Source organism: Herpailurus yagouaroundi, unplaced genomic scaffold (assembly GCF_014898765.1).
Source record: "Herpailurus yagouaroundi ecotype Mexico unplaced genomic scaffold, PumYag 164, whole genome shotgun sequence".
Classification (NCBI taxonomy): domain Eukaryota; kingdom Metazoa; phylum Chordata; class Mammalia; order Carnivora; family Felidae; genus Herpailurus; species Herpailurus yagouaroundi.
Genome location: NW_024412405.1, coordinates 44043247 through 44064202, shown reverse-complemented (window position 1 = coordinate 44064202; position 20956 = coordinate 44043247). Strand labels below are relative to the sequence as shown.

At 34.0% G+C, this 20956-nt stretch overlaps 1 long non-coding RNA gene across 1 annotated transcript in view; it reads left to right on the top strand.

Annotated features, from left to right (window-relative positions):
- Window positions 1-15914: 15914 nt before the first annotated feature.
- The window catches only part of LOC121037870 (uncharacterized), a 132584-nt gene continuing 127542 nt past the window's right edge, over window positions 15915-20956 (top strand). Inside the window, exon 1 of the long non-coding RNA XR_005794032.1 lies at window positions 15915-16010. This is a non-coding gene — a long non-coding RNA (uncharacterized LOC121037870). The remainder of the gene's footprint in view (window positions 16011-20956) is intronic.

The window sequence follows — 20956 nt, the reverse complement described above, 5'->3', positions numbered from 1 at the left end:
AGGCCATCAGAAATGTCTATACTAAACATGTAAAATAAAATCCACAGTAAAAGCACAGGAAAGGTGAAGAGATACTTTTGCCATGATCATAGAGCACTACATGGATAAGCTGCAGAAATAGTGACACAAATGGAGCACAAGGGTAAAAGAACCCAAACTCTACAGGCATTCTGACAAAGCTAACATTATGAGGGGAATACAAGGACTTTAAAATCAGCAAAATACGCACTTTTTTACTACATAAGTTACTTACTGGTTTTGTGACCAAGTATTTAACTTTCTGAGTCATGGTGAACTACTGGTAAAATAAGGTATACTTTGCAAATGAATATGTGGATTACGTTAAAAAACAGAAATAATGCAAGCACTAAGTTACATGGCAGGTGACATTTATGCAAAAGTTAGAGCTATTACCACTGTTTTTGGGTCTGACCTATAATATCTGCGATATACACAAGGAAGTTCAGCTTCTTGTAGTAAATGCACTGAAACCATTATAAATTATGTCTCACATAAATAAATAAATAAAGTCTGTATTATTGTATATAGTATCCAATAATGAAGCTCGCTATGATTAAAATTTAACTTGGGACAAAGGATGGACAAGCATGTCTCTAATTTTTTATATTATATAGAGAGCTAAACTCCTAATTTAAATGTACTCAGTGTAAGCTCATGAACATTCCTGTGGAGTGGCAATGCAAGTTTAAAAATTTTTTTAGTTTTATTTTTTATATTTGAGAGAGAGAGACAGAGAGAGAGAGAGAGACAGAGCATAAGCAGGGGAGGGGCAGAGAGATGGAGACAGAATCTGATGCAGGCTCCAGACTCCTAGCTGTCAGCACAGAGCCCAAGGCAGAGCTCAAACCCATGAACCATGAGATCATGACCTGAGCTGAAGTCAGATGCTTAACCAGCTGAGCCACCCATGCGACCCATGCAATGTATTTTTTTAAATGCCTTTACTAGTTACACCCCTAATTTGTAAACATTTGTTTTGGGCATCATAGTTTTGTTTTTTTTTGTTTTGTTTTGTTTTTACTGAGACAAAAATGTCAGTTATCATTTCCATCTTTTGATAGTCAGAGAAGCAAACATCCACAAATAACTGCTGGTAGTAAAACCATCCCATTTTGTGTGTGTGTGTGTCACTGAAGTGTTTTTAAAAGCACTTCAAGATGCTTTCTAGATATTTTCAATCTATAAGTGGTTGCTTTAGACTAAACTAGCAAAGTTCAAAAAATAAAATACTTAACTTTAAATATTTTATATTATGAAGGTAGGTCATTTTAGGGCGGAGATTCTCTATGAGGGCTGTAAAGGTGTTTTCCCCAGCTTCCATTACTAAAGTAAGGGGTTGAGACACAGAGGAAAACAATATCTTTAAAGCACTGCTCTGTATCTCTTTGTCAATTGCTGTGTCATACAGTAATGTGTACTTGCTGAAAGATTTAATAATATCCAATTCTACTATAGGGAACAAGAGAAGTGAACATGAGGAACAAATAAAGAGAAAAAAATGAAAGTATAGACAGCAAATAGCTTGTAGGTCACAAGTGAATCTTATAAGCTGTGTTAAGTACTGATATAGAAAATTATCTCCAAATTATAATAGAGAGTGAATAAAAAGAACATATGTAAGAAGAACTGAGGTGTAGACAAAGTAATTAATTAATATCAATTATATGTAGGAAGGGATGGCAGTACCAAATAAATATTAAATATTCATAGGGGACATTTCATATCACTTCCATCTTGAGAGCTGTGACATCCCTAAATTAACCGCCCAATGGGGACACTCATTCTGGCCCATATGTCTTCTGCCCAAAGCACAGCAACAGCTTCAATGCTGTCATTAGGCAGATTACTATTGTAGCCAGATTTGCTTGCCTCTGCATCTTTTCTATTGAACAAGTGTGACTTGAGTTTATGTATCTTCAGCCACTAAGGCCACTCACCCATGGTGAACTCTGATCCTCAAAAATCACACTATTAGTGGAGAAAGCTGATGCAGCAGATAAAGGACAAGACACGTGGACGCTGTACAATATGGAATTCAGGCACTGTGGTTCCTCCATCCTGCTTGAACCCTACCGTAGAATTTTAACCTATCCATCTCCTTCTTTCTCTTTGATTATTGCTCTGCTTTAGAGAGATTCAACAAACCATGCAATTTAAATTGGAATTATTTATCTGTGATTCTTTCTGTTCCACGACCTCTAGAATAGCCTGCTTGGTAGTATATGGATCAGTATATGTATATATATGCATACATACACACATAAAACACACATATATATACATACCTGTGCATATATACAGACTTGCAAATACACACTATATATATGTTTACATATTATATATGAAAGCATTACTGTATATATAGATATATAAAATAATATTTGATATAGTAGTTTTAGAAAAATGCATTTTGTGAGGGGCACATGGGTGGCTCAGTCAGTTGAGCTTCCGACTTCGGCTCAGTTCATGATCTCGGGTCCATGGGTTTGGCCCTGCATCCAGGCTCTGTGCTGACAGCTCAGATCCTGGAGCCTGCTTTGGATTCTGTGTCTCCCTCTCTCTCGGCCTTCCCCCCCCCCCGCCGCTTGCACTCTGTCTCCTGCTCTCTAGAAAATAAATAAACATTAAAAAAAAGTTGTTTTTTTTTTTAAAAAAGCATATTTTGTGATTAAACCAGGAATGTGCGATTCTTATCACATTGTTTCTGTAAAAATTAGAGTGGAAATTTTTATTTTTATTTTTAAACCAAAAAAAGTCTGAAGCATAGATCAACATTGCATTCTTGTGTACTTTTTATCCTCATTACTTTTCTTTTTTTTTTTTTAATTTTTTTTTAATGTTTATTTATTTTTGAGAGAGAGAGACAGAGTGTGAGCAGGGAAGGGGCAGGGAGAGAAAGACACAGAATCAGAAGCAGGCTCCAGGCTCTGAGCTGTCAGCACAGAACCCGACGCGGGGCTTGAACCCACAAACTGTGAGATCATGACCTGAGCTGAAGTTGGAGGCTCAACTGACTGAGCCACCCAGGCGCCCCAATCCTCATTACTTTTCATAAGTACACAGGACAGATCAGTGTTAATATAATTTTACATGTAAAATTCTGGAATGTGTTATGTACATGTAATATAGTACTTCAGTGCATTACTTAGGACATTATCATTAATCCATCCTCTTCACTTCATTCAGAAGTCCGGGGTAAGCATGGCTACTTAATTGATGATGTCACTGAGAAATGTTGACTATTGACCCCATCTGTAGGCCATGACATGTTTGAAGCAACCATATTATATGTTGCACTGTATTCCTCTCAGATTATCTTGGAGCTTTGTGAACAGTTGTGATTGTATTTCCATAAACATGTGCTTACTGGATAATCAACTTCATTTTAGCAATGAAAATCTTCTTTGACTTATTAAAAAAAAGGAGGGGGGTCAACATTAAAGATCAAAGTAGCAGAGTACAAACTGCAGAGGAGTTTCAATAATAATTTTGACCAATTCCTAGGCATAGAACAACCTGTAAAATAAATCAAATTAACAAATATATTTAAGCAAATATAATAAAATATTTTCAATATTTAAGAATCCAGATTCAAAATGATATAATATTAAAATCACAGTTTGATCACTATGTAATTCAGCAAACAATTTGATGCACTCATGTTATAAAATGGCTTTTATTATAAAACACTTCTTAGCTCTTTTGCAAGATATTCTATTATTTTCTTACATACTCTGCATTAAGCCCAATAGGTCTATAAAATGCCTTTATCCAGTGATGATAGAGACCATAAAACCAGCTGAATAACTGAACATTTCATTTCACTTCACCACTAACTAGTCTTATAAAGATCACTGAGGGAATGCCATTTTTATATTTTTTCCCAATACTAAACTTCTTTTCTGAAATTTTAATGCCTCTTTTGTGAAAGATTACTTTAAATCCCATTTAAAGCTATTAGATTTCTCTGATGAATATTTTAGAGATATGTCTCATGACACTCTTAAAATTAAAAAAAAAACAATACTAAGGGAAAATATCTTTCATGTCAAGAAACTGAATCATTCAAAGTCATTTTAATCAAGGCATATCTCATGTATAATTTTAGATATCAATCCACAAACTTTATAAAGCATTTTTATATACGAATGACCAATTTGTGAAAAGTGGAATGAACATTGTAGATAAATCTCAAAGATACATAAAAATTATTTTACATAAAACATCAAATCATTATTCCATGCTGTTTACATTTATTTTTTTGAAAATAAACATGTTAGTTAATATTTGACAAAGATAAGCATGAAGCTTTATGCCATCAAGGACACAGATATGAGTCAAAAAAATCATACATGATGACTACATTTCAGTGTTGACTAAGTCACTATATTGGTTTGCTAAGGCTGCCATAACAAAGGACCACAGAGTAGGTGGCTTAAATAATATAATTTATTTAATATAATATAATATATTTATATATATATTTATATATAATATATTTATATATAATATAATTTATTTAATATAATTATATTTAAATAATATAATTTATTTTGTCACAGTTCTGGAGGCTATAAATCTGAGATCAAGGTGTTGGCAGGATTGGCTTCTTCTGAGACCTCTCTCCTTGTCTTATAGGTGGCCATCTTCTCCCTATGTCTTCACATGGTCATCCCTCTGTCACGATATGTGTGCAAATGCCTCATACTGGGTTAGAGACCATCCCAAACAACCTCAATCTAGTGTAAGTACCGTTTAAGGTCCTACCTTCAATACAGTCACATTCTGAGATACTGGGAGATAGGACTTCAGCATACAAATTTTAGGGGGACACAAAGCTTCACATCAAGACAAATTTGCATGAAAAAAACCTATTACTGTAAATTTAGTCTACTCTTTGAGCTAGAGAAGTGTGCATCTCTAAGTGTCTGCCTGATGCACATAACTTTATGAACAAAATTAATAAGGCAGCTTTTTATTCAAACCACTAAGAAGCATAGATTTACCTTTTGCATTCGTCGGAGTCCTTCAGAAAAACAAAATAAATAGGACACACACACACACACACACACACACACACATACATGTACACATATAGTGAGGATGAGTCATCTCAAGATCTGCAGTCAATGACCAAGGCAAACTGATGGTATATTTCCAGTCTAAATCTGAGTCTGAGGGCAAGACCAGGGTCCCAGATCAAAGACAGCAGAGAGAGCAAATTATCCCTTACTCAGCCTTTTGTCCTATCCAGGCCTTCACAGATTGGATGAGATCCAGTGACATTGGAGAAGGCAAACTGGTTTACTCAGTTTACGAATTCAGATGTTATTCTCACTCAGAAATACCCTCACAGACACAGTTATGAAAATTTTTAACCAAATATCTGGGCCCACTCAAGTTGACACATAAAATTAACCGTTACACCTTTTAACTCCTATATTCCTATCTCCTAACACAATGAAAAATAGATTTTGTGAGTTCTAAGGCTTTGACAATTTTGAGGGACACTTTGCAGGAAAATAAAAAAGATGGGATTAAAAGTAAAAATAGGCACAAAATGAATAGTAATTTAGAATGAGAAACCAAATCACATCAAATAGAATCTTTAAAAATTCCAAATGGTAGTGATTACCATAAAGAGACCAATTCTACTCCTTCCTAGCTAGGGCCTTCAAGAAAAAAAAAAAAAAAAAAAAAAAAAAAAAAACAAAACCTGCCCTTTCAGTGCTGCCACTGATCTCTCTCTTTTTTTTTAATGTTTATTTATTTATTTTGAGAGAGAAAGGGAGGGGAATACAGAAAGGGAGAGAGAATTCCAAGCTGGCTCCATTCTGACAGGTAGGTGTGTGTGTGTGTGTGTGTGTGTGTGTGTGTGTGTATGTGTGTGTGTATCCTATTTGTTTTTCTGGAGGACTCAAACTAATACAAAAGGTAAATCTATGCTTCTTGGTGGTCTGAATAAAAAACTGCCTTGTTAATTTTGTTCATAAAGTTATGTGCATCAGGCAGACACTTAGAGATGCTGACAGCGTGGAGCCTGAGGCAGGGATAGATCTCACCAACTGTTGAGATCATCACCTGAGCCAAAATCAAGAGTCGGACACTTAACAGGCTGAGTCACCCAGGCACCCATCACTGATCTTAACAGTAATCCAAATAAACACCATAACTTGAGGAGGTATTGTGTAAAGATTGGGCTTTATTAGACAAATGGAAACCTCACAAGACCAGTCATCAGGACAAAATGTCCAAGAGTATGTGTGGCAGTACCAGGAGATCTGTAGCAGTTAGCATGAATTTCATTTCACAGAGAAACCCACTTCCCCATATCAGTATTCTGTAGGAGAGCTGTATTTTGCATTTAGAATTCCGAGGTCTCTTTTGCTTCCACAAGATCAATTGGCCAGAGTAGCAATTGCTTTTGTAGTCTGTGAATGTGTTCTTTATCCCCTATAGCCCAGAGCACTTCTACTCCAAGGTGCTTTTGTACTTTAGTTCACTGCTAGCCCACACTAACTGGCCCTCTTTGTTTTTCCAAATGATTTCCCTTAACATGACAAATCTTGGATTCCTGAGTAATCTTTCAGTCCTAAAAAGATTCTGGATTCCAAAGAGACAATGCAGCCACCAGATTATTATTCCTCTTTGGGCAGAATAACATGTCCCTTTGAGGACTATAATAACCACTTAGTACAACAGCTATTCTTTAATTAACTTTCCAGTATCTTGTCCTCACTCCAAACGGATTGACTCCCAGACCCAGGGCTGTTAGGTTGATTCCTGATTGTTAAACTCCTGTTGATTCTCACCCCCCAGCCCTAAAAATAGCCCAGTGATTCTTTTTGTTTTTGTTTTTGTTTTTGTTTTCAAAAGGTCTTAGCCTAAAGAGGGTGGAATTCATCTGTTCTTGGTCATCACTGGCAGGCCAGTAGCATCTTTTAAAGACTATCATCAATAATACAATGAATCAGGATGAATTCCTCCATGTTTGAAAAATGAAATAGTTGAAATGTGAAATAAAATTGAATAAATTGGAATCAATTCACCCAATGAAACTAAAACAAAATTGAGAACAGTCCTTAATGAAATATTTAGTCAGCAGGTTTATATCATTCCTTTACAGTCTGAGTTCTATTCCTTATACTATTTCTTATAGCCTGAGTTTAATGTTAATTTCAATAATTTTTCAAGTTTCTGAATTTCCTATAGCATATCATTAATATGGCAGCAATACTCATGGTATATGGAGTTTCACAAAATTCCTTAGATAATCTGCTATTAAGTATGATTTTCCTGACATGTGTTAGAAAAAAAAATTCTCTTCGCTACTGTAGATGACTCATGAATATTTAACATACTTGCTAGCTAGTATTTAAAATACTCACTAACACAAATAATAGCAAAGTACAAACAATCTTTATTTTAGCCGAGAGCTCATACTTATTCTTGCACAGGAATGGTTGTGATTTGTTTTGACTGCCTGCCATACAATGGAAAGATTGTTAATAAGCATTTCAAAAGATCCAATATCAGGAAACTAGAGACAGAAGAAAAAAATGCGATTCACATACATCTGAAAGTGAATAAACAGTCTTTATAAAAGCAATAGTTAACCATGTTAAACCAGCAATGTAATTTCATAGATGAAATCATAGGTTTTCATAGCAAAACACTATTTCTGTGATAAAAATGAAGGTTGATGTATTATTTTTATTATTTATCATAGTAGTCTAGAAAATAGAAACATATGCATTTTTTGTCATCTGAAGTATCTGTTGAATGCCTTTTAAATTGCCACAAAATATTTTTTTGGGCAAAATTACTTCACATACTTTTTGATAATTCTAAACAGTATGGCTTCTTTTTTTGTTTTTAAGCAATTGTACAGAATAATAAAGTTTGTAAAGTCAGCTTTCAGGGTTTATATTTCACCCAGTTCATTTCTAAGTATCTCATGAAGGGGTTCATCTTCATTAATTAAAATCCAAGTCTTCCATACATTAATTGAATTGTATTTTTATATCTTTTTTATACAAAGATTCCCAACTCTGTGTACGAATGTTATTTATGACATCAGAAATGAAGACATACTTTTAATTAGATATGTTCATGTTAAATCAGAGTATTGATACCAGGAACAGATCAAATACAGAGACTTGGAAATATACTCATATGCTCCATGCAAGAATCTTTACTAGTAAAGGTGAGATTGAAAGAATCTGGAGACTTTATCATTTTCAGATTAAAGAAATCTTGTACTATTGGACGAGTACTAAAAAACAGATTCAAATTTACACTTACTGAGCACCAGTATGTTGCATACATTATATGGAGGTAATTTGCAATCGCTTATTCCATTTAATACCACAACCACACTGTGAAATTGTTTTAATTACATTAAGTGAACTAGTAGTGTGGTATGAATGTGGCTTTTTATTGTTGTTGTTGTTGTTTTAAGAGAGATAGAGCACAAGTAGGGGAGAGGGACAGAGAGAGAGAGAGAGCGAGAGAGAGGGAGAGAATCTCAAGCAGGCTCTGTGCTGAGCACAGAGCCTGATTCAGGGCTCAATCTTACAACCCCAGGGATCATGACCAGTGCTGAAATCAGAAGTTGGATGCTCAACAAACTGAGCCACCTAGGCACCCCGAATTTGACTTAGTTTTTGGAGGGGTAAGGATTTATGGCCTCACTCTATTCATACTTTTGAACCTGTTTCTTTATCCCTTCTGGTACATTCTATGAATTACTCATTTTCACTTTAATAATTCCCTCTGCTTAAATGTCAAAATTAGAATCATTTGCTTACAGAGTTCTTGCTGATAAACTACTCAGTCACCAAGTGAGGCTGATTTTAGTTATGTAATCATTTTTTTACAGTGTCTCTTAATTTCATGTCAATATCAACCTATTTATGCATCGATTGGTCACCATTTGTAAATTGGCCTCCAAGTTTGTTTCCATACTGATCAGTGTCTTATTTATATCCATTAATCACACTTAAGACAGAACAAACTAATGTTGTATCCCTTTTTCCCATGTTCAGAAGACTACAGTATTTCTCCATTGCTTAAAAAAACAAGGAGAAAATATAAGATGTATGTTAACATTTTATATCCATTACTATTTCTAAATTTTTAGAAAATTTATTCTACACAAAATATATTTTATCACTACCAACTTTGAAACTTTTCCCATGTGATTTCTTTATATCAATGCCCTTCATCACATGATATAAAAATCCACACTATCTCTCAGTGCCTAGCATAAGTAATATGTATTCAATGATTCTTTCCTATTTCATCAGTACACACACACACACACACACACATGAATTAATTTGTCTTATGTTATTTTTATCTAAACTTTAAGTCCTGGATCAGAATCAGTCCTTAATCTGCTGTTTACCAATTGGTTGTATCAACATTGCTAATATTTAGAAACTTATAAAAAAGTGATGTTATTACATTCAAGCATGGAATCAGTGGATTTTCTCACTGACAAGATGATATCACATGTGATGTGAGCTAAGTTCCAATCATATGTATAGGGACCACCTTATAGCATGTGATGTTTTAATATTAGATTGCCTACATTTACTTAAAATTATGAGAAGATGTAAGTGATTTGTTCTTTTTTTTAGTAATATTCTCTTTTAACTTTAATTTTTCTAATCATTTTCATCAAGTTATTCTTTTTAAATCTATATTTTAACATTATTAGCTAACATAGAGAAGCAAAACATGTTTAACCATATTTACTAACATTAAAAAACATCTCTGAACTTGTTGTCAAGAAAAGACACAGTTCTTAGGGATGTGAAAGAAGTAAATCAACTAATGATAATGGAAATGATTCCAAGAAACGAAGACCACACTAGATCAAACTAGTTTTGATTGGGAGTTCTATTCTTCACGTAGCTGAGTTTTGTTTTTGTAGCCATAACTGAAGTGAAATGTTAAGACTAACTATGCTATTTCAAGATATAAAAATATTATACAAAATCATAGAATCTGAAGAGGTATTTATATACAAAGTATACAAATATACTTAAAGCCCAAATGAATTCTTTGAAATAGTAAATGCTGCTTTAAAATCTGTCAGAAGCAGATATTCACTATGTAACATGTAAATATTAATGCTTTACAATTTCCCTATAAAGTAACACTCTTTTTTTGCTAACACTGAATATATATGATTGCTGAGACATTAGTAAAAGACTATATCAAGGAGATATTCCTGGAAACATTGGGTTATGACTCTGAGGCAAAGAGAGTGACTCAAGTCCTACTTTCGAATTGAGCACTACAGCCCAATCTATTCAGAAACTGCCTGATAGATAATATAAAGACTAATACAGGACAAATAAAACTAGCAAAGTACTTTTTATTTACTGTTTAATGCTGACATAGCTATTGCTAAGTTTTGTAATTTATAGATGATGTGTAATTTATGGATGATGTGCTTATGAAGAAAAAATTATTTTCTTCCCCAAATGTAATGACAGTAAACAAGACTATTTCTGACCTGTGTAATGAAAACTTACATTATCAGCAAGTGTTTGGAGTGTCAGTTAAAAATGAAAATGTTCTGGGGCGCCTGGGTGGCTCAGTCGGTTGAGCGGCCGACTTCGGCTCAGGTCATGATCTCTCGTTCCGTGAGTTCGAGCCCCGTGTCGGACTCTGTGCTGACAGCTCAGAGCCCGGAGCCAGTTTCAGATTCTGTGTCTCCCTCTCTCTCTGCCCCTCCCCCATTCATGCTCTCTCTCTCTCTCTCTCTCTCTCTCTCTCTCTGTCTCAAAAATAAATAAACATTAAAAAAATTTTTTTAAAAAAATGAAAATGTTCTGACAATGCAGCTGCAATAAGAAAATAGGATAGTTACCATTTCAGGAAACTTGCAGAAAATGCATATCAGTCAATACATGTCTTCTTTCATCAAGAAAGTCATAATAAAATCAAACCAAAACAAAACATCAGTTGAATTCAATAGGGTATTTAGTGAACTGCAAAACAAATACCATATTAAATTTGGCATTATTTTCTTTATGACATGATTACGTCGTATCTGATCATTAGTAACTATTTTTACATGCTTGGGTACAATGGCTATCATGGAAAAAATTCTGGAATGAATTTTTCACATAAAAAGAAACCAGTTTGGCCCCAAATTTTAGAGATATTAGTTGGACAATTGGCATTGCTTATTAGCCTGATATATTCAATGATTTTAATGAGCTTATAACTTCCATTAAAAGAGGAATGCAATATGATTTTCAAAGGTAGATAAGATCAAAAGGCAGAAATGAAAATTAGTGTAAGGACAAGTTTTCGTCATATTTTATAGACATTATTAAGAGATACTCTGTAATTTGACCATAATAATCAAAGAAGTAAATGCTGATCCCTTAACACTTTATGTTTAATGTAATGTTTTGAGTTTATTTGCGAATTAAAATAAGAACACCCACACAATGGAAATTTAGAATCGAGTCAATTTATTTCATTGAAAGAAGATTTAAATTCAACTATAATTTTTCTGCATAAATTTCAGAACTATCTACTAATTAAAGAATGAAAATATACATTTCATTTTAGATAAAAGTTAAAACTGAATATATTAAACTTGCTTAAAATGCTTTAAAATCTTTTTTCACCCATGATATATTAATGTGATTAAAACAAAACAAGGAAGTTCTGATATGATAGAAGTTTTTTTGTTTATTTTCCTTTTCCTATATTAGGCTTGTTCAAATTATATTTATTGAAATGTAACTTTATGTTTGTTGAATCCAAGAATAAAAGGAATAGTGCTTCTATTTTGTATGTCTAATGTTTAATCTCATTTCAATGTTTTTATAGCTTTATTTTCATTTTTTATAAAAGTATTAATCGAGAAATGTGGTCTTTCACCACAAAGGTGCTGTCATTACCCTTCTTTGCTGTGTGGTGATACCTATATTTGTCTTATTTCATTGCTACATTATAGCCATTTGCACATACTCTGAACTTGTAGCATTATACCCTGAGTGTTCCCTGCTTTTGGAAAAGATGAAATGAGTGAATAAACATCCAAGGCACTTACATTAAGCAATCGATACACAAAATTGGTTACAAGTGGTGGTCTTGAGCTCTAGGCACTGCAGGTAACAGGAAAGAATCATAAATTTGTGATCTAGCCAGGATGAAGGATAATTCAAGGTCAATTGTATAAATGGAATGTGTGCATGATATTTAAAGTTAGTCAAATTTCAGCTTTTAAAAAGCTATCCTAGCCAAACAAAATATGGCTTCAAGCTCAATCTATGTTTCTGTTCACTTTTCAGGATCTCTGATTAGAACAAGGGGTTTATAAGTAAATAATTGGAGACAAAATAATGTAGTGAGGGACACCTGGGTGGCTCAGTCAGTCAAGTGTCTGACTTTGGGTCAGGTCATGATCTCATGGTGGGTGAGTTGGAGCCCTGCATCAGGCTGTGTGCTGACAGTTCAGAACCTGGAGCCTGCTTCAGATTCTGTGTCTCCCTCTCTCTCTGCCCCTCCCCCCTCTCAAAAGTAAATAAACATTAAAAATAATAATAATAATAATGTGGTGAAATACCTTCATTTTTTTTCCAAAACTCTTCTTTAACTGAATTGTATATAATCTGTTTTCAGTATTTTAGTATGTATGTATGTTTGTATGTATGCTTGTATGTATGTATGTATGTATGTATCTATCTATCTATCTATATTATCTGTACCTACATGTATCTATATATCCTAAATCTGTATGTAACTACAGCCAGTCTCTTCAACTGTAGTTCTCCATTTCCAATTCCCTGCAAGACTCTGTCCATCTGGTATCCAGTCTGCATCTCAAACACCACAGACTAAACCTGAACTCATCATCTTTTCCAGAGTCAGTTCCTGAATGCGAATTTTACATTTTATTAGTGCCATAATATTTTACTCATTCAGATCTCCAAATTCGTAGTCATCCCTGACTTTTACTACTATCTTTTCATATACCCTATTGGCAGGCAATCCCACAACATGCCCAGGGAGTGCTTTCTTATTTTATGATCTGCTTGCATAATTTCTGTCTCCGATGTCCTTTAGCTGTATTCATATGTGCAGATCATAAGAAGCCTTTAAAGCCCAGATAAAATATCATAACCTGCCAGTTTCCCCTAATTCTCCCAGTATGAAGTAGTCTCTCCCTACACTTTACTATTTTAACATTCCCTTCTAAGCATCTTTTGACAGTGCTTTGGGGCAGTTATACTATATACTGTCATTTTCTTTGCGGAGGCAGATGTTGTCATTTATGATTTTGTGGACACCATGCCATCATGAAAACAATCTCTCACTGGTAAGTGATAAATGAAAGTTTGTTGAAGGACATTTAAGCAAAGATATTTTAAATTATATTTCTCCATCATTTTAAACTCATACAGAGGAGGAGAATATATATGTTTGAACCTTTGGCTTAGACCACTAAAGCAGGCAAATACAAAGCATCATATTGATATTGAAAATGCTGATGATTAAACTGTGAACAATAAATGTTGTTATTTACTATCAGAACAATAAAGTACTCTTAAACCATGGGGGGAGGTGCATCAAGTAGGAGCTGTGATGAAAAAGAAGCAATTATTGCAGAACAATAAATAAATGTTTGAAACTTATGCACAAATCAATGAAAAATGTAGGAACTATCAGAAAGGAAGACTTTCCTTCACTGGCTTGAATCTACACAGTCTTGAGGGAAGTTTTCTACTCTATCTCATGTAAAACTCTTATGTCACTAGGGTCAGCTGGGTGGCTCAGTCGGTTAAGCGGCCGACTTCGGCTCAGGTCATGATCTTGTGGTCCGTGAGTTCGAGCCCCGTGTCGGGCTCTGTGCTGACAGCTCGAAGCTTGGAGCCTGCTTCCGATTCTGTGTCTCCCTCTCTCTGACCCTCCCCCGTTCATGCTCTGTCTCTCTCTGTCTCAAAAATAAATAAACGTTAAAAAAAAATAAAAAAAAAACTCTTATGTCACTAGCAGTTGCAGATACAGAGGGAGAAGAATAAAATATCAACCCTCCTGTAAACATAGGCTTTGTTTTTTGTTATTACTGTGTTTTTAAACAAAGCAACTAGATAAGAAGAAAGGCAATAATAATGATGTTATCCGTTTCATTTCAAGAAACATTGTGCCAATTAGGAATGGTTTCAATTCCCTGAAAAAGAGTTCTAAACTTTAATATAAACTTTATAGCATAAATGGTAAATGTACCATATATTTTCAAAAGTTTATAAACTCTTGGTAATGGAAAGAAAGATTGAAATCACATTCTCATGCTGTACACAAAGAAATGTACAACCCTTTTAAAGAAGTGAAGATAAACCCAAATATGTATATTAATTCTGAGTTAAATGTTTATTGATTGGTCAATTGGTTGGTTGACTAATTCAGTGGGGTTTGGTGGATAAAGTATTTTATACCTTGTCCTCTCCACAGCATGAAAACATTCATATGACATAACCCATTCTTCAAGGATACAGTCTTATAGAAGAGACAGATACATAAATTATAATTTGAAGTCAGGATAGCATTTAAAATTTTTCTTTATAATGCTCTGGAAGCATAAAGAAAGTAAACTAACTGAGGACGAGAGAAAACAAGTCTTAAAAAATAACATTTTACAGAAGTATAATTTCAACGGACTCTTGAAAGATGTGTTAGTATCAATATGTTCTGGTTGTCTATTGCTTGCAAGTTCTTAGTAGGTTAAAATAATAATTGTCATTCTATTACATCTCACACTTCTGGAGGTTGCCAGTTTTATCCAGGTAGGATTCTTTGGGGGTCTATAATGAGTTCATATTCAGATGGTGGCTAGGGATGGAGACATTGAATTATTCCTTCCTCATGTGAATGTTGGTTGATGCTGTATGTGGACTGAGACCAGAGCTAAGGCTTTCAGTTTAAAAAGAACAAAAAACAAAAAACCCTACATGAGGTCTTTTCATACGGGTTTCCTCATGTTGTGGTGACTCGGTTCCTGGAGTCAGCATCCCCGGAGAACAAGTCAGTTATCTGGCATTTTTAAGAGCTAGCCTCACATGTCACTTAATCTCACTTTCACCATATTCCTTTGGTTAGGTCACAAAGGACTGCCCAGGTTCAAAGCGAGGGCTTTGTAAGAAGAACACTTGGAATGGAACATACCATGTCAAACACGTTTGGAAAATATAATGGACCATACCATGTTACATGTTGAATGTGTAAATGAACAAAGGGAAGAGAAACAGGACATTCTTGGCGTGTTAGCAGCATGTGGAAAACATTGTGGTGATTTCTCCAGCATTCGCTGAATCTTTCCTTTATTCGTTAGCTGCCCTTCTCGTTCCAGGGGCCAGGGACAGTTTAACTGACCTGAGCCAATCAAAAAAATTCTCACCCCCCCCCCCCCACGCCGAAGTGATTGCGTCAGGATTAAGTACTTTCCCCAATATGCCAAATCTGGAGGAAGTTCAGGACACTTTTCATGATTAAAAATCACATTTCCTTTTTCTCAAATATGGATGAAGATTTGTATAATCTAACATCTATTTGAAGCCATCTTAAGTTCATAAATAGAACATGCATTAAATAAATTTGAAACTAACACAGGCAGATAGGACAAATGAGAAGAAATTATGCCTTTGCTACATTATTGATTCACTGGAATGAGCAAACCCTGAAGACTGTTCTACCTTCCAAGTATGTGAGTTAATAATTTCTATACAATTTAAGCCAATAGGAATGGAGTTTTCCAGAAAGCTAAAAATGCCACAGTGAGGGATTTAGACTTTGTGCTGTAGGCAAGATGATACAACTAATTAATTTGTAATAGAGAGAGAACTGATATTGGCTTTAGAAGGATCAGTTTAGAAGCAGTGTGGAACATACATCGAAAAGCTGCAAAACTGTAGGGTAGTTGTTGGATGACTGCAGTGACTCATGCACATGAGAATAGAGTAAGTTACATTTTAGGAGGATTGGGATGGAGAAGACATGTTGAGGAGGTATATTTCATTTTTGTGTTTTAACATATTTTATAAAAATAATAGTGGAATTTAGGGTAGATGTTTTCTGTTCTTTCTTCTCATACCTTTTATCTTCATATTTCATCACTTAGTCGTTCTTTGCATGTCACAGGAGAACTGAGGTGGGCAACATAATTAACAGAATATCTCCCACGCTCCTTCTTAGAGATAGGATTAGTTAGTGCTCTCTACATAAAAATATTTATAAATATAAATAAATTTTCTAAAGCCTTCCAATTGCTGAGGAGAGGCCAAAGAGGTCTCAGGCAATTCTTTCCTGGGGCATGCACTGGGGAAGATTATGTTGCCCTCCCAGGCGTTTAAACAATTTCCTGACTGGTAAACTGTAATCCTGGATAAAGTGTGCTTAGAGATTAGCAGCGTGGGTTTGCTGTTATTGCTGTTGTTATTTTCCCTGCTGAGTAGAAACCAAATATCATCTTTCCAGGTGACAAATAGGTCCCAGCCTGGCAATGTGCACGAAGTCTCTTAGATGTAGTTTCCAAATTGTATGGACAAATTTGGCACAAGTTAAAATATTGTGAAAAATTGAATAACCTTATCTACCTGAATACAATGGATTAAGAGGCTCTGCTGTGATTATATTGTGGCTGCGTCTCTTCTTACTCAAGCTCTTTCTAAAAAAATTCTCTTAAAGTGTCATCTGAGATTTAATCAAGTCCTGGAATACAGATATTGTCATTTTTTTTTCTCCTAACTAATATGGGGACACCAGAGGGGAAAAAAATTATAACTACCAGCACGGTTTAGATTTTGATGAATCCAAAAATTATAATACAGTGATGTAATTTAGATCCAAAGTGGTAGGTCTGGAAAGAACAACTTCGGATTCACTTGTTTTTCCCTTGAAACATCAAGAGGTAACAATAACTAAGAAGTAAGAAACTGAGGGGTGCCTGGGTGGCTCAGTCAGTTAAGCATGCGATTTTGGCTCAGGTCATGGTCTCACAGTTCATGGGTTCGAGCCCTGCATCGGGCTCTGTGCTGACAGCTCGGAGCCTGGAATCTGCTTGGGATTCTGTGTCTCCCCCTCTCTCTGCCCCTCCCCTGCTCTCTCTCTCTCAAAAATCAATAAACATTAAAAAATGAATTTAAAAAAATAAAAAAAATAAGAAACTGAAATCTTGTCCCTCAAAGTTTCTAAATGTTATTGTATTGATTAAACTTGATATTAGATATCTCGAAGAACAATAATGCATTGTTCATTTTTTTTAATAGATATATAACAAACCACCATATGTAGTCTATGTGCACTATTTTCCTCCCCAATTATGGCAAATCTATAAAACCAATTGTCTTCCTTTTCAATTATTCTCTTAAAGAGGTTTTTATTTCCCTGTGGATACTCACTGATCTCTGCTGAATATACATGAAGATGATTTGGTCCCTCATATGACTTCTTAAGCAAGCCAACCCTAACTACTACCACTGTTACCAAGTCTGCTCAGCAAGCCAAAGTGTGTGTCTCCCCAGATACAGTTTTAAACAAACATAACCCTGCAGGTATCTTTGAACAAGCTTGAAGGAAAATTACATATAATTAGGCATTCTACTTTGCCCCCAGAGTTTGAGGAAGCACCTTTGTTAAACTAATTAAGGTGATATTGGTGGTGGCAGGGGACAAGAAACCAACCAAAAAGAGAACCTGGACATCTAATCTGGTTCTTTGTACCCAGGGAGAGATTCCATCAAAGTTTGGAGGATTGCGGTTCAAAGTCCCCATCTCAGTCAAAGCATATTTTGAAAATGCTTTCTTTAGAAATTTTGTATTAGAGAATTTCTTCACAGATAAGGAATAACTGAAACTAAAATTAGTTAAGTAATTTATTGAAGACACTGTAATGCAGTATTGCTTTTCTCTGTTGAATCTGGTTGAATTCATGAGTTAACTTAAGATTCCATCAAGGCCTTTGACAGAAAAGGTTTAGTTAATTACATTTTCAATTCAATCACAAGAGACAAGGATGTTTATATTTTCTGTATCATTTATTTATGTCCCCATTTCCTATTAATTTTTCACTGCTCTAATAGGCATCCTCCCCTTTGGGTTGTTTTGTTCAGATTTATTTTAAATCATAATCAATGATATCGATCTATATATCTCATTCAGTATATATATTTTTCTTTTTCATTAAGCATTGTGGGGGTATTTTTTGTTTGTTTGTTTGTTTGTTTGTTTATTGAAGAATAACTGACATACAGTTTTGCATTACTTTCAAGTTTACAACATCGTGATTCAACATTTATATAAATAACAAAATGGTCACCACACTAAGTGTGGTTACCATCTGTGTGTTCCCACTGTATTTTAAATTATATCCATGGTGTTGGGTGTGCATTGAGTTTCATGATTCAAACAACTACCTGGTACTACATGGCAGAAACCCACATTGCCACCTACACTCTACCACCACAAACAAGCGCTACAAATATCTTTGCATATATACTTTATAAATCTATGTGCATATTTCTCTAGAACATTATTCAAAAGTAGGGTTACTAGAGTATACATGCACACACACACACGCACACACACACACACACACACAAATATTCCCAGATTGCTATCATCAGTGACTAAACCTGCCTGTATCCATTCTCCATTAAATATATATATATATATAAATATATATGTGTGTGTGTGTGTCAAACTAAAAATAAAGGTATTTAGTGATCATGAAATTGATAAAGGTTTAAATTAAGTAATTAATTATATATTATGTTAAGTATCTTCAATTATAAACTACTTTCTGGCTGAAAGATGTCATCACATGGCAGTATACTAATGTTGAAATCCAAGGGACACATAGTCAGATACATTCAATATATATGTTTGATAGAATACACACACATATTCGTATCAAATGCATGGAAAATCAGAAAAAATATAAATCATATGTATGAAATTTAATGGAAAAAACTACCTGAGAGAATATGTGTGTTCTCCATCAAATTTCAAGTGTATGTGTGTGTGTTTGTATGTGTATGTATTTATTTTGTTTTAAATTTATATATGTCTGTGTGTGTATATATGTTATATATATATATATATATATATATATATTAATAGCACTTTTAAAAATTAAGATATATGGTTAACAAAAATATCTTCTTTCTGTCCATCATTCTTTGAATTACTCAGGTAAAGTAAGCAAAATTTATTTCTGTGGCAATTCTATTTTAAACTGGCAAGGGTAATACGAAAAACAGAAAATAACTCCTACATTTATTAATTTTTCTTTGGTAGTTTAACTTGCTGGGTTTGCAAATTGTTGAGCCTGAGAGCTATATATCAACTTAAGAATGCTCCCTGGGTTCCTTTCTAGTGCATTTATAGTGCCAAGGATAGATTGATCAAATGCATAAGCCAATAAAGTTATTTTAAAAGAAAATCATTAATCCAGAGTTGTGATGTGATAAAGTTCCAGACAGAAAAGGGAAGAATTATTCCATTATATGTTTTTAAAAGATGATTTATGGAATAATTCAAATGATAGAACACTAGGAATACATATTTAAATAAAAAAGAAATACTTCCTAATCTTAATTTTCTTAGGGCTTTTTAAATGTCAAAAAATAATAATTTTTTTCAGCATAAAAATATCATTATATAATATAAAATATGGAAGTAATCAGACATACAAACAAAACCACTCATAAAAGCACTATACTAACAGAATTACTGTAGCAGGATGAATGATTATTCTTCCCAATTTTTCCCTTCTCATGGAGTTGTTACAGGATATAAAATTTTATGTACTTTTTTTGCTCATAGTAATTTGTATATACATTTTCCATGTTTCCATGTAGTCTATTAATTTCAATTTTAATGTATGCAATCTCAAGCTAAAGTAGGTATACTCTGATCCTCTGAGTTAGTTCTCTATTGTTGGATATTTGGAAATCTTCCTACATATTTATAAATACAGATAATATAGTTTGAAATATCTTCTTTATTTAAACTACATTATTTTCCCTATGACATTGTATAAATTGTTATTAGATTTGAATTATTGGCCAAAATGGTTCTCTTAGTCCATTTCAGACTGCTATAGCAAAATACCATATAGTGGGTGGCTTATAAGCAACAGATATTTATTTCTCACAGTTCTGGAGTCTGGGAAGTCCAAGATCAAGGCATTGACACATTCAAAGTCCAGTGAAGGCTCCATGCCTGGTTTATAGACAGCTGTCTTCCAGTCTTGTAGTGCTGATCTCACATAGCAGAAGGATTAGAGAGCTGTATGCAGTCTCTTTTGTAAGGCACTAATCACAATTATGAGGGCTCCACCCTTATCTAATCACCTCCTAATACCATCACTTTGGGGATTAGGCTTCAATGCCTGAATTTTGAGAGGACACAAACATTCAGTCTAAATGGTATAAATGATTTAAGGTTTTAAGGCTATGTTACCAACATATTTTCCAAAAAGTTATTTATATCTATGGTGTCAATAGAAATGTGTCAGTAAGGTATGTTTCTTTACTGTGAAATTGGATGTTTAATTTAAAAGCTACAATAAGCTTGAACATTTCTTCTTTACATCCTTAACATTTCTTACCAATTATATTAAATTTGCTTTATCAATGGTTTAATAATGTTTTTATTACCCTGTTCATTTTTAAATTATTTTTTATTTTGAAAGTAAATTACTCTCACATATTATAATGAATTGCTATCTAATTATGTTTAAATAATTCAAAATATATCAACCTATATTTCATTGCTCAGATGTGATCTTTTTTATTCTGAAAACACATTAATGCCAGTGTTTTGGATATTTAAAATGTAATTATGATTTTTTTACTAGAAATATTCTTACAATAATATTCACCCTACATAAATAGGAAATATA